The 11,676-nt window shown below is 44.0% G+C and overlaps 1 long non-coding RNA gene across 1 annotated transcript; it reads left to right on the top strand.

Annotated features, from left to right (window-relative positions):
* The first annotated feature begins 543 nt into the window (after positions 1-543).
* Positions 544-1,465, top strand: LOC135377077 (uncharacterized). Its single transcript, XR_010418009.1, has 3 exons — positions 544-783; positions 854-922; positions 1,000-1,465. It is a non-coding gene; the product is annotated as an uncharacterized LOC135377077 (long non-coding RNA).
* Positions 1,466-11,676: the final 10,211 nt, after the last annotated feature.

The following is an 11,676-nucleotide window of genomic DNA, read 5'->3' as shown; positions in this document are numbered from 1 at the left end:
TTTAATGAGATCCAGCATGTTGTGCATTACAGTCTGCACCAATAGAAGGAATGAGGAATTGGTCTAATGTGTACCAATGAGAAACTGCTTTCCACTTGATTTAGTGGGATCCAACATGTTGCATGGCCGCCAATACAATAAGTGAGAAGCCAGTTGCTGAAGGAACGAGCGTAATGGTGACGAATAGTACATCATCACTGTCAAATTAAGTAATAATATAATTAGGAAGAACGCCGTACGTCCGTGTAGAACATGAACTAATTCGAGGAACGCGTCCGATTCAAACAAATGAAGCTCCAGAATACGCACCGTATCCACATATATTGCAAGCGAAAATTGAACGACAATCAGACATAGTATAAATTAATGAAGCAAATGAAAATTTATTCCGAACAAATCAACTGCGCCAGCCGTTCGCCGATGTGGCCGCTCGCTGAGGCAGAGTCCGAAGCGGGCGCGTTGTAACACGTTTCCGTGCCGCACCGCATAGTGGCTCGTCCGCGTTGAAAATAGTTCGCTACGTTATTTCAAATGTTCGTGAACATATACTCAAAAGCACATGTGCCGCGGTAAGTTCATACGCACCTATTACCTTAACCTATTGTTTCTGCATTCGTATAACATTCCAGTGCACGGGAGTCCAAGCGTTTCCTCAAATCTTCAACGGACTAGTCAGTCTGTTACGGAATGCAGAGGTGTTTGGATGCGCGCCTTGTCCCGCCGTGGCTCACAAGCAGTTGGCGTATTTCGGGCGTCATTTTGAGGATTTTTCCCCTTTGTAAGGTATGTAATCGATGTTAGAAACATGCCCGTTCTTTCTACACAGTCTCACATGTTTTATGCATGTTCGTAGGCATTACAACCGGTGATGGGAGGAGAGCGAAATGTGCAGTCGGTGTTACCCCCCGCGCTGTGAGCAACGGTATGTAATATATTTGACTCCCACTCACACTGACATGCTGCTGTTCTTGTATCTTTTAAAAATTGTGTTTCTCGAAGGTTAGGCTGGTGCGACGCAGCTGGCATAGGCATTTGTCAGCAGGTGGCCAGAACGGAATCTTACCGAAGTTGGATGGGATTAGTTTTCACGCATGAAACGCAAGCTGGACAGGTCATCGCGAATCACCTACGAAGCACAGAAGACCATGATGGTTGAGTGCTTCAAGACCTTCTGTTTTGTTCGTCGACGCTGTACGGACGTTGGGGACACATCACTATGAAGTTACTGATTGTGGATTTATTTTGTGCGTGTTGGTGATGGACAGTATGCTTTCAAAACATGTAAGTTCTGAATGGAGGTTTTACTATTGTTGTTCACTGTCTTGCTAGCGATTTTTAACTGATTGGTGAATATTCACACTTTTGAACATTTGAAACATTTGAAATAACTTTCACCTTTATATGTCCCACTTGTAATGTTTTAATATCTACTGTATTGTGATGTATGAAGAAATAAATGTGCACGCAGAAACGGCATCTAGTGTAACTCCTTTCTACAGCAAAAACATGCGTTCTGCTCATTCGATGCAGCAGAATCGAATGTTATTACACATTGAAAAGGTGAATCGTCAATGAGAATTTCCATGTGACTTTAATGGGGAAAATCTGGGCTACAGCACATTGGCCAATGGTAAACTAGACTGGCCTCCAATGGGTGTGATTAAGCGTGGTTCCACTTCATCCCCATTGACATTTACAGTGATTTCTCTTTGAAACCCACTAAATTCCAGTAGTTTTCAATATGGTATTTGTCCAAAATTGTCGATTCGGAATGGGAAATTTTGGCTCCTTTCAATGAGAATTGTAAATGTGATATCCACTTAAACCGAATGAGATTTCTGGGCTATTTTGAATTGGACTATTTCCAGCAGGGTAATACACTTTAGGCAAATGCCTAAGTGGCTATAATATTGTGACTACGATAACGGCGACTCATGTCGCGCGCATTCTCATTCCTGTCGATTAAATCATTGCCATCGCTACGCTGTGCTGCCCGTATCAATATAACGCACGTAAATGATAATCTTTTACAGTGAACCCTCGTTAATATGACCCCCGATAATCTGTCATACGCGCTTTACGACCATACTCCTGGGGAACAACGCAGTGAAACCTCTGCAAATCCCCCCGTTAATATGACAATTCCGCGTTATGACCAAAATTTTCGGCAACGACCATGGTCATAATAACGAGGGTTCACTGTATACCTGTTTACGGCCCTTTTACTGAGGGAGCGGTGCCCCTGAAACGGGGGTGTTTCCGGGTTCGACTGTTGTTCCGTCTGGAGGTTGCACGTTCTTGTCTTTCGGTAATAAACCTCTCGTGTTAGCGGCGCGAAGCAACTGTGGCTATGAGCGCGGTAATAAACCTCTTGTTCCTTTGTTTCTTCATTTGCTCTTCTGCGTTTTCTCTGGTCGCCGAACGGAAGGGCCGACGCCCCGATGATGGGCACTTTCGTTCCCACAGGATATAGCATAATTCCTTGGGCATTAAGAGCATGACCTTCTCAAGTCGTCGTCGCCCCTGTCCTGCTCCTAAGACCAAAAGAAGTATTATGCTGCCTCCTTGAGTTACACGTCCGCTCGCTCGCTTACTGTTCCTGCTTGCTTCATTGGAACTGTGTTAGAAGTTTTTTTTTTTTAAACACTCATTATGTGGTTCATGATACGTACAAGAGTAGTGCGTAAAAATGTGTTTAAACGATGTACGTTTGAAAACACCGCAACAACGTACTAAAGAGGAAAGGGAGATGGTGCAGACAAGCTGGTATGACCTCATGGTGAAGGCAACCGAAAGACACGGTCATCAAAGGACGGACATCAAGTTATCGAACTCAACAACATTTATTACATAACGACTCAACTGTACGGGTGTTTATTTTGAAACTTTACAGAACTTCTATTAAAAAAACAAAAAACATATGAGAATAGCACTAATATCATTTTTGCAATTTTGTTCTACGGCGAGGCGTGCATCCTCTCGAAGAAAGTATGCAACTGACATATAACTAATTCGTTCATTAAGTAACTCTTTCCGTCGCTGCTGCGCCATTAAAATACTAATCATCATCATTAAGTAACTCTTTGATTATGTTATTTCGGGCAAAAGCGAAATAGCAGAATCAAAGGCTATCCTTGTTGGCAGCAATTCCACGCGTAGCAAATCCTGAAACACGCACGTGCGTTAAACTATCCATTCCGGAATTTCAATATGCACGCTAGCCGAAATCGAAACCGCGGCGACCGGGAACGCAGGGAGCATGGCGCTCATTTTATGTCAGAGGTTCACGTGATTTGCAGCGATGGAGGTGATTGCAGTAGGTGCCGATCTACTGGCCAGATAAATCGCTTTCCGGCAGAGATAACAGCTCTTGAGGCTCGTTTGCATACCAAAATTCAGCTATTATTATTTCACGGCAAGGGCTCCTTGCTGAATTTTTAAAAGGTAGAAGGACCTTCAATGAGGATTATCTCCCGTTCTGCTATCCCGCTTTTTCGACAAAAATTTCATAATTAAAGGGTTAATAATGGATTTTAAGTAATTAGTCACTTTGTAGTTACATGCACCCTTCCAGAGTGTGTCCACCTTGCCGTATAACTCAACTGTAAAGATGACATCTGTGCTGTTCTCGTACCTTTTCTTTTATAAAAACTCTGTAAAACATAAAAATTAACACCCTGTATACCCAAAAACGGACAAAGAGGAGGATAGGGAAAAACGAGACGTTACTGATCCCAATGACCGTATACTTTTGCGAAACAAACGGATGAATTTAGGTTTACGTCCAGTCTTACCCTTCCTTACTAAGCGTAAGTTTCGAGAAAGTGGCTGACGCCGTATCCGTCAAGCTGTGTTAATATCCATATGTGTGTGTCCAAACATCCGTAAACGCCCCCGCTGTAAGCGTAGAGGGCAGAGTTTTATATGTAAATGCCGCGGAGGTCATGGTTTACTCTTATATTCTGACGCATAAGATGTTGTTTTGATGAATAAACTAGGGCTTTGCGTTGGCAATCAGTCATTTACGCCTATATTGACGCATATTCTTCATTTGATGAGCCCTTTCTTCTGAGAACGCGTGCACAGTTTCGTGTGCAAAGCGTCTTTTGAGTAGTATGGGATCAGCTCAAGTATCCGGAAACTCACATCTTCGTCTGGACGCCATTAATTAGCAATTAGAGCTAATTGGGACCCCCCACATTAATCAGGACCCACCAGGGCGTCATTACACTAATTGGGGATCATCTAAGACACGTCCAGACCACTGTGTGAGTTTCCGGCTACTTGAGCTGATAAAAAATAAAAAAATAGGTAGAAAATAAAATAAAAAGATAGAGATAGAGTGGAGAGAAGGAGTTTAGTTGAAGATCAACGACGCCATCTTGTAGAAAGCGGTCCGGAACGGCCGCTGGGCGACGGAGCACGGAGGCAAGTTGCAAAGCATCGCAGCACCAGTTCCGGACATCCTGTGACGTCAGCTGTGACGTCATCATGGCATGTCTGGGCAAGTTAGGACAGCTCTGGACATGCAAGGAGAAAAACACTCGTAATACAGAGGCTGGGAAAGCAAGAGTATGCAAACCATCAATAGCTAACAAGAAAAAACAATTAGTTACACAACAAATGAGCCCACCAGAACAGGAGCGCAGAACCATGCGACTGCTCCATCCGAGAGGCAGGCAGAAACTGACTCGTAATGCTTTTTTGTCCTGTATAAAGCCCCGCAGCTGCACCCCCTAGCGGTTACTTTCTCAACTAATCTCACAACAAAATTATTAAGAATCACGCCAGCGCTACTGCCGTTCCCAAGGCAGAAGATGATAGAAAATGCCGGGGATGCCCGGACAACAGCAACCAGCACTGGCACGAAAATCGCAAACAAAGCGGGAACAAAGTTGACGAAAGCATTAGTTACGCAACAAATCACCTCACCACAGCAGGAGCGCAGACCGATGCGACTGCTCTCCGTGACAACCAGCCAGAAACTGAGCGAGCGCGGGGAGCGCACGTCTTCTCCCAACGAGAGCCAGAGGTGGACTGACGTAAGCGCCACTCTACGGGTGCTACGCATGCGCGCGCTCGTAGCGCCCTCTGCGCGCTCCTACCGCCACCTGCGAGAGGCTAAGTGAGAAGAGCATTCCTGCGCCCCCTGCTGGCCGTTCTCATTGGTCCAGACATCATCCTATTGTCTCAGGGCTACCCTGTTTTTTTTTCAATAATGCTCCTTTGGTCAATCTGCAGTGAAGCCACGGTATGACGTCATCATGCACCTGCGTGCGCTCTAGACAGGGAACCCTATTATTTATTGAATCGCTATCCCAAGATTATTTCCTCTATTGTTCTATAACGATTGAATAGGAAACTATTGCAGAAGAGCACCATGCATGAAAGCTGATCGTAGGAATTCCAAAGTCTTACTAAATGAGACTTGCAAAAGAACAAAATATCCTAACACGTAACTCCATCAACGACAAATAAGAGGACTAGGCACTCAACAAATCAACAAAGAGTACGGGTAAACAGGAGCGCAGAACTCAGGGCAGCACTATTGTCAAGACAACAATGTTCCTTGTCAAAAGAGAAAAAATACTAAGCGTCAACAAAGGAAAGCATGCATATCGGGGCATGTCAGGACAAATCGTACGACTGTTGGGCAACAGAGGAAAACAAACACTTGAACAGAGTGAAAAAGGCACTCACCATCATTTTTCCTGTTCACAGCATTCCCTCATTGTAAATCCGCACGTCACAAAATCCACCTGCATCGTCGAACACCATTCACCAGTGACGAACCACATCCGCACCACATCAGAGGCAGACAGAACCCCACCGAAGCTACGCTCTTCCACTGACGGCCAACGCCAGGAGCAGAATTTGCGTGTCGAGACCCGTCAGTGTCCAAGAGAGAAGTGAATCCTTGCGCCCCCTGCTGGCGGTTCTCATTGGTCGTGACGTCATCCTATTGTCTCAGGGCTACCCTGTTTTTTTCCACTAATGCTCCTTTGGTCAATCTGCAGTGAAGCCACGGTATGACGTCATCATGCACCTGCGTGGCTCAAGGACGCGTGCGCTCTAGACAGGGGACCTATTATTTATTGAATCACTATCCCAAGATTATTTCCTTTATTCTTCTATAACGATTGCATAGGAAACTATTGCAGAAGAGCACCATAGACAAGAGGAGATTGTAGCATTTCATTCCCAAAGTCTTACTGTACAGGAAAAAAAAAATGGTTCAGCAAGACATAAAGTCACACACCTGTCCCCCTCGCGGTTACTCTCTGAACTAAATGAATCGCAAAATTATTAAGAATAGCTCTACTCCCATTCAAGGCAGCACTATCGTCAAGAATATGCCTTGTACAAAAAGAAAAAAACTACATGTAGAAGGAAAGCATGTCAGAACAAGCCCAGGCATGTCAGCACATGTTTGTCAGACAAGGGGGGAAAAAGCGAAAAGAAACAAAGAAGGAAACCAGCATCAAACTATTTCTTCTTATTCAAAAACAGTTCTCATCATAAATCTGCCCAGGACAATACACACTATTTTTCTATTGCCACACTTTTTTCCAGTAACGGTCAATGCATTGCTACAGACTGCGTGACGTCATCACATCCTGTCTGAAGAAGACACCGACAAAGACTCCTATTATTTATTGAATCGCAAGATTATTTCCTTTGTCCTACTCTTAATGACATTGATTCTCTCATTAAAATTCAACAAAAAAGCACCCCGCATATTAACGATTTTCACCCCAAAGGCTCATCATGGTCATTACAATTACAGTAAACTGCCACTGCTCTTTTAAAATAATAAGTGAGACCACTCAACATCACCTCCAGGCTTATGTAATACGTGACCCTTTCTATGCTCATACATTCGTTGTCTGAGGCTAAACGTGCGAGCAAAAAAGGCGCGGAAGCCGGGTGGGCAAAGTTCCATTCGCGCATTGCGAGCATAATGGCGGGAAAGCCTGGGAGCAAAGTTCTATTCGCGCATTCCAAAGCACAAGACAGAACGCCTTTACGGGAACACGATAGCATTCCTATACTATATTAATGATTATTGCATTGCAGTTTAGAAAAACTACAACTAAACTATAATTTTAGGAGCCCAACTTTCTATGGAAACTATAATTGCCCTATTACTTGGATCGCTACTAATGAAGCGCACCAAATTTTTCTCTCTTCCCATTTCAGCCTTGTCATGCAGGGAAGCAGACTCATATCCAAAATAATTAATTTACACTGAGGGTGCCGTGCTTCAGGAATTCCTATCCTGCGCTCAGATGCAAGCATTTCTTCACGGATACCTTTAACAGCTGACTTCCTCAACATATCGAACACCCAACAAAATCAAACAAACAATCAGAGAAACCCTCTTCTCAGCTGCACCATGCGACTTTCTTCTGCGTAAAATCGGTGATTTGAAGAAGAGAGCAGCGAAAAATTGCGCGCGCTTGTGCTCGACCTGAAGCATATGCCAATAAACCAAGAAAAAGGCACTCATGTCTGGTATCTGATAGTGCCACATACACAGACGCATTGTCGCAAAGAAAGCACAGGACACGGATACACAAATTTCCTTAGGTGAGCAGGGAAAAGGCTTAAGACCACAGGTCACGACACATCGCCACGCGGCTAGCACAACATGACACCAACAAGATACTAGCAGCGGGAAGAACTGCAACACTGCTAAACAAGTCCAGACATGCCACGATGGCGTCACAAATCAGGAAGAAAAAAAAAAAGAAAAAAAGCACACGCACGCACGCACAGAGGACAACGCATTAAACACACGGAGCGCTCAGGAATAATTGTAGCGTCACCGCACATCGCTACGAAGCTAAACGTCTAACACAAGACGACACCAACAAGATATTAGCGAAGGGTAAAAATTGCAACACTACCGAACAAGTCCAGACATGCGACATCGCATACAAAACACTGCTCATCGGGGAAAAGGCCTAAGCCTGCGGCGGATCATCATAGAGCGTACACAACTTCATTTTTTCTATTTTGCGTAAACTAAACGCGGTCTGCTTGGAAAACGACGTACAAATTTCCTTAACGAGCAGAGAAATATTTCTACTCCGTGCTCAGATACCAGCATTTCTGCTCAGATGCCTATAACGGCTGACTTCCTCAACATATCGAGGAAAGCGAATACTAACACTCAACATATAACAAAAAACAAACAAATTCCATTCTCATGAACTCTCTCCTCTGCCGAGCGGCTTTCTCCTGCTCTACCTGGATGCTGACTGTTTCCCCTCATCTACATTCTAAGTAAAAGCCGTGAAAGGAGAAAAGAACCGCGAAAAATTACACGCATGTGTGCTCCAATAGCTGTAACTGCAAGAAACCGTAGCGCACGCCAATACACTGAGAAAAAGACACCTATTTCTGCCACCAGATAATTCTTGCATAATGCCACATACACAGTCGCATTACCCTTGCGTAAAGTACACAAATTTCCTTAGGTGAGCAGGGAAAAGGCTTAAGACCTCAGATCACCACACATCGCCACGCGGCTAGCACAACATGACACCAACAAGATACTAGCAGCGGGAAGAACTGCAACACTGCTAAACAAGTCCAGACATGCCACGATGACGTCACAAATCAGGAGAAAAAAAGCACACGCATGCACGCACAGAGGACAACGCATTAAACACACGGAGCGCCCAGGAATAATCGTAGCGTTACCGCACATCGCTACGAAGCTCAACGTCTAACACAAGACGACAACAACAACAAGATATTAACGAAGGGTAAAAATTGCAACACTGATCAAGTCCAGACATGCGACATCGCATACAAAACACTGCTCATCGGGGAAAAGGCCTAAGCCCGCGGCGGATCATCATAGAGCATACACAACTTCATTTTTCTACTTCGCGTAAACTAAACGCGGTCTGCTTGGAAAACGACGTACAAATTTTCTTAAGGAGCAGAGAAATATAGAAATTTCTACTCCGTGCTCAGATACCAGCATTTCTGCTCAGAAACCTGCAAAATTAAGCACTGCTTACTTCGTCAAGATATCGAACACCCAACAAAATCAAACAAACAACCCCACTTCCACTGGTAGAACACTATTCAGCTTTTACGCAGGAGGCTTTCTTCTACATAAAAGTAGAGAAAATAAGAAAAAGAGCAGCGAAATATTACACGCACTTTTGCTTGACTTAAAAAACCTGAAGCATATGCCAATAAACCAATAAAAAGACACTCATGTCTGGTATATGATAGTGCCACATACACAGACGCATTACCCTTGCGTAAAGAAAGCACAGGACAGGGATACACAAATTTCCTTCAGTGAGCAGGGAAAAGGCTTAAGCCGTACCGCCTAGGAATAATCGGAGAATCACCGCTTATCGCTACGCGGCTAGCACAACATGACAGCAACAAGATATCAGCGAAGGGTAAAAATTGCAGCAAGAAAGACACTACTGAACAAGTCTAGACATGCGACATCGAATGCCAAAACACTGGTGATCGGGGAAAAGGGCTAAGCCTGCGGCGGATCATCATAGAGCATACATAAGTTCATTTCGCGTAAACTAAACGCGGTCTGCTTGGAAAACGACGTACAAAGTTTCTTAGGGAGCAGAGAAATATAGCAATTTCTACTCCGTGCTCAGATACCAGCATTTCTGCTCAAAACCCTGCAAAATTAAGCACTGCTTACTTCATCAAGATATCGAACACCCAACAAAATCAAACAAACAACCCCACTTCCACTGATAGAACATTATTCAGCTTTTACGCAGGAGGCTTTCTTCTACATAAAAGTAGAGAAAATAAGAAAAGAGCAGCGAAAATTACACGCACTTTTGCTCGAATAGCAATAAGAGAAAAAAATAAAATAAAATATGGACACACACGCTAATAAACTGTGACAAAGACACCCATTTCTGCTATCAGATAATTATTGCGTAATGCTAAATACTCATTTGCATTGTCCCTGCGTGAAGAAAGCACAGGGCAGGGATACACAATTTATCTTAAGCGAGCAGGGAAAGTCACTTCTACTCGAACAGCTTAATACCATAAAGTCTGAATTTTTGCAAAGCAAATAAAGCTTGAACAGCGCTACGAACGTGAGAGACACATACTAACAAACAAACAAACAAACAAACATACAAACAAACACTTCTATTCATTTCTATTGATAAAGGCGTAAACCACACTACAAGAACAAAGCACGCGGCTTCAGGAAAGCGTATCAAATGCATCGCAACAGGACCGGCTCTCGAAACTTACATCCCCATTTTTTTCTTTACTCACATCACATCACACATCACAGGACCGGCTCTCATAAAATAGCCTGCCCAAAACGAAGACTTCACCAGGTTCGCGAGGTAATTCCATTAAAAACGCTCTCGGTCTATCCTACAGATAGCAATGCAAGCGCTGCTTCCCTTATTTTTTAAGCCACTATTCCACGCAATGGCACATAAATGTATCACTCGTGTCACATGAAAAAGCACACACAAAGAACTTACTTGTCAAGTGGGATCCCTGGTTCACACATACACAGACACACACTCACATTTTCACAATCACAAACACAAAGTCCACCGCAACCACATAAATCCATATTATTCCTCAGGTCAATAATTATCCTACCATCGTCAAAAGATGGCTCACTCTTGTATGCGATCGCAAAGCGATAGGTCCTCGTTCCGGATGTAATAGGATATCGCCACTCGGCCGACGCGAACCAAAAAAGAAAGAAAGGAATGCGCGTTCGCTATACCTCCACAAAGAAAACGGTGCCGTGCTTCTACGCAGCGCTCATCATACAGTAGTGAATTGTCTTCTTCGTTTTCCTTTTATTTTCTTGCACCCATATATTTTGCAAGAATACTATAGAGCAGAACGGACAAATGTGAACATCATTCGCTACACACTGTAGCTCTCACCATTTTTAAACCAAACCACTGAACATGTGTTCATAGGTCTTCACTAAATAGGTGAGCCGATAATGACTCAAAATGAAATGAAATCAAATAAAATAATCATTCCAGCATCGCTGGCTGCAAGCTTGGGTACCCTGCTTGGGTCTGCTGGCGCTGGAATAAAAGATTTATTGCGAGGGTACTACAATGGTGAGCTCTGCTGCTGTTTAAGTGATAAAACAGTGCTCCCGAACCGCGCCCCACGCGAGCCGCGCGCGGTTCCCCGTGCGAGCGCAACGCGGGCCTCGCGGTTTGGACGCGCGCGACCCCCTTTCCCCGAGCAGGTGCACTGTTTTATCACTTAAACAGCAGCAGAGCTCACCATTGTAGTACCCTCGCAATAAATCTTTTATTCCAGCGCCAGCAGACCCAAGCAGGGTACCCAAGCTTGCAGCCAGCGATGCTGGAATGATTATTTTATTTGATTTCATTTCATTTTGAGTCATTATCGGCTCACCTATTTAGTGAAGACCTATGAACACATGTTCAGTGGTTTGGTTTAAAAATGGTGAGAGCTACAGTGTGTAGCGAATGATGTTCACATTTGTCCGTTCTGCTCTATAGTATTCTTGCAAAATATATGGGTGCAAGAAAATAAAAGGAAAACGAAGAAGACAATTCACTACTGTATGATGAGCGCTGCGTAGAAGCACGGCACCGTTTTCTTTGTGGAGGTATAGCGAACGCGCATTCCTTTCTTTCTTTT

This window comes from Ornithodoros turicata, chromosome 1 (assembly GCF_037126465.1).
Source record: "Ornithodoros turicata isolate Travis chromosome 1, ASM3712646v1, whole genome shotgun sequence".
Classification (NCBI taxonomy): domain Eukaryota; kingdom Metazoa; phylum Arthropoda; class Arachnida; order Ixodida; family Argasidae; genus Ornithodoros; species Ornithodoros turicata.
This window is presented reverse-complemented; position numbering and strand designations above follow the sequence as displayed.